This window comes from Propithecus coquereli, unplaced genomic scaffold (assembly GCF_000956105.1).
Source record: "Propithecus coquereli isolate 6110/MARCELLA unplaced genomic scaffold, Pcoq_1.0 Scaffold74, whole genome shotgun sequence".
Lineage (NCBI taxonomy): Eukaryota > Metazoa > Chordata > Mammalia > Primates > Indriidae > Propithecus > Propithecus coquereli.
In genome coordinates this window covers 4,233,784-4,237,612 of record NW_012153507.1, presented here as the reverse complement: position 1 = coordinate 4,237,612, position 3,829 = coordinate 4,233,784, and the positions used below count along the sequence as shown (strand labels likewise).

Here is a 3,829-nt window from a genome sequence, read left to right as displayed (position 1 = left end):
TAAATTATTAAAATAATAAACATTCATAGATAAAAATTCAAACTCTTCTCTACCCTCACTCCTCAGAAGTAATTATTATCTGTTTCTTACTCTTTTCAAAAGTGATTGTGCATATAGACATATAAGCAAGTTGTTTGCAACGTGCTTTTTTTAGCTTTATATATTTTATACATCTTTCCATATTAATACATGTGGATATAACTTATTCATTTTGTGTGTATCATACTTTTGGGAGTGCATCTATAGGATAAATTCTTGTGAGTATGCTAACTGGACCAAACATTATTTGAAAAGTTTTAAAACCGCATTCTCTTTTGTTTTATTGTGTTTACTTTTAAGAGAAATATTAAGAAAAGTAATTTTAAAATTTGGATAAAGATTTAAACCATATGTATTAGGGTTTATTTATGCACCCTATGCTGTTGCATTGATTTATATATCTTTACCCCAAATTCTACACTGTCTTGATTACTGTAGCTTTATAGTAAGTCTTGCAATTGGATAGTGTGAATGTTCAAATTTTGGTCTTCTTTTTCAAACTATTCTAGGTCCTTTTGCTTTTTGAAGATGAATTTTAGAATCAGGTTGTCAATTGGAATTGTGTTGAATGTGTAGATCAATTTGAGGAGAATTGATATCTTGAAAAGTTGAATCTTCCAATGCACAATTATAGCTTTTCACTTAACTAGGCCTTTGATTTTTCTCGTCAGGGTTTTATAGTCTTCAGCATACAAATCCTGCATGTATTTTGTTAGGGTTATTTTTAAGAATTTCATGTTTTTAATGCTATTTATTATAAATGATATAATACTTTTAAAAAATTCAATTTCCAGTTGTGTGTTGCTAATATATACAATTGATTTTGTATATTGACCTTGTTTCTTGCTACCTTGCTCAACTCATTTACTAGTTTTAGTAGCTTGATGTAGATTCTTTGGGATTTCCTAGTAGACAATGTCATTGACAAAGGAAGATTGTTTTATTCCTTTCTAATCTGTAACATTTTATATCTTTTTCTTACCTTATAGCACTGGCAAGGACCTCCAACACAATGTTAGAATTGTGAAGTGGATATACTTTGCCTCATTCCTGATATTAGGGGGGAGAGCATTCAGTCTTTCACACATAAGTATGAAAAAATAACTGTAGGTTTTCCTTAGATGCCTTCTATCAGATTTAGGAAATTCCCGTTTATTCTTAGTTCCTTCTGAAGAGTTCCTATCAAGAATAAGTATTAAATTTTTTTCAAAGGCTTTTTATGCATCTATTGAAATAATTATATGCCTTCTGTTAGAATAGTAATTTTTTATTTTCGAGATGGAGTATTGCTCAGACTCTCAGTCTAGAGCACAGTGGCGTCATCATAGCTCACTGCAACCTCAAATTCCTGGGCTCAGGGGGGAACCCTTGCCTCAGCCTCCCGAGTAGCTGGTTACTATAGGCATGCACCACCACGCCCAGCTAATTTTTCTACTTTTTGTAGAGCTGGTGTCTTGCCATTGTGAGGCCGTTCTTGAACTCTTGACCTCAAGCGATCCTCCCACCTCGGCCTCCCAGAGTGCTAGGATTACAGGCATGAGCCACTACATCTGGCCTTTATCCTTTAAGTTTGAACTTTTCTTTGGTATTAGTACCTCAGATAGGCTCCATCAGAGATTCTATAGGTCATCATATGATTTTTTTTTTTCCCAGTCCTAGGTAAAAGAGGAAAGAAAAAAATCTAGGTTTCTTAAATTTTCTTCAGTAATTTAGAAGACAGTTAAGTAGTTCATGAGTTGGTTGAGCTGGAGCTACAGGCAGAGAGACATGGTGGAAGCAGTTTCTGCATTGTTTGGGAATGATTTCCTTCCTGTGTGTCTGCTTTGGAAGCCATAAACTGCTCCCTCCTTCTACCAGCCACCTGGCTGTTGAGGATCACTGGAGGATTCCCATTTCCCCTTCCAGTATTCTGCCACTTCACTGACCTTCCTTACTGTGTATAGCACAAGTGTAGTGTCCTGTAATTTCTGCCTCGTGCTGGCCGTGGAGGCCCAATAGGGTTGGATTTGTATCCATCTTGGTTTCTGTCCTTGTCTCTGATCTAGGGAGGTGGGTGCTATCCACCACATGCACACAGGGAAGCCCACCAGGTTAGTAAATTATTGTCAACATGTTATTTGCTGCTACTTAGCAAAAGATTAAATGAAGTGGTCTTTCCTCTTACAGGCTACATTCACTACCAGTTCAGTTAGTGTTTTAGCAGTCAGGGACTCACATTCATTGTATTATTAGAATGAATGTTTATCATGAACTAATGAAGAATAATGCTTAAAATACAGGACTCCAAGTCAAAAGACCTGGATTTATGTCATGACACTTAGCTTGTTCCTAGTGTTCTTGAATGTAAAATGGAATTCATATTAATTATAAATTCCTTAACAGTGCTGTTGTCTATGTCACATGATGTAAATATCAAAATCAAATAATTGTAAATTTTGTCTTTTATTTACTACAAGATATTCTTACTATTTTGTATTTTGACAGAATTCTTCATCTTAGAACACTGTGTAGATATAGTACTTATTTGCATTTAAGGCAAAACATTCATTTTAGTATTAAAATTTATTGTAGATTACTTTTTAAAGTCACTGAAATTGACTAAATACTAACTATATTGGTATATCCATGAATGGTACCTGATCTTTTATTTAATATATAGGAAATCTAATTGTCAAATCCTTAAATATAGTCATAGAGATATCAATTTATAGTCCTATATTTTAATATAAATACTATCTTGCTTTTGGTTATTTAAGGTAGAAAAATATTAAACCACAATGGTTGGGTTGAATACTGCTTTTTCTGCTAGCTGTATGACCTTGAAAATTATTTAAATAATCCCCCTGAGCCCTCATATAAGTTGGAGAAAATAAGACACCCCAACGAAGTTGTTTGAGAATTATGTGACTTAACAAATGTAAAGCTAGTACTACTGTGCTTGATGTATAGTAGTTGCTTAATAAATGACAGCCATATTGTTCTCAGTGCACACTTAAGATCACATCCTAGTTGGAACAGTAATTACATTTTGCCTTTCTACTTAGTTGAAAAAGTAGTAAATTGAATTTCTGACTCAATGTTATTTCAAAATGATTTTATGTAAGAGTAATATATTGTTGATGAACCATGGAATGATTATCTTTTTCCTTTCTGTTTTGTTTTTAAATCATAGGGCACCTCGATTTAAAGATTTCCAACAACAGGACAGTCAGGAGCTTCTTCATTATCTGTTGGATGCAGTGAGGACAGAAGAAACGAAGGTCAGGTTTCTTTGTTTATCACATTCTCTTTAAGAAGAGGATACAAAACTGAAGGAATTTATTTCTACTATAATTTTAAAGTACAGTTGAGAAGTAATTTGATTTTTGGGGGGTAAATGTATGTATTTTTCTCTCTTGTATAAGATTATTTTTTAATTCTTTTACCACAGGCCCGTTGTCCTTTATTAGCTAATGGTCTTTGGCTGTAAATAAAATAATTCAAAGTAGCCTAAATAAAGAAAAGGGAATCCTAAAAATCTTGAGTGCAAAAAGCAAAACAAACAAAACTAGGAAAAAAAATCCAGGTTCAGGGAGATATATGTGGGGATATAGAGACAGGAAACCTGTTAGAAATCCAGAAAGTATTCTTATTTTCCTGGCTTCTCTAGCTCTGTAGATATTCTTCATTTATCTCTGTGCAGGGTGAGTAGTTTCTCTGCTTCTCTGTGAACGGTAGTACGTGACTGCCATAGTTTGCACGTTGCAGTTCCGCATATATAAAAACTAAACTGGGCCGGGCGTGGTGGCTC

General features: G+C 34.1%; 1 protein-coding gene across 1 annotated transcript in view; it reads left to right on the top strand.

The window, feature by feature from the left end:
- The window catches only part of USP45 (ubiquitin specific peptidase 45), a 74,334-nt gene that overhangs the window by 27,996 nt on the left and 42,509 nt on the right, over positions 1 to 3,829 (top strand). The gene's annotated exons all lie outside the window — the stretch shown is intronic.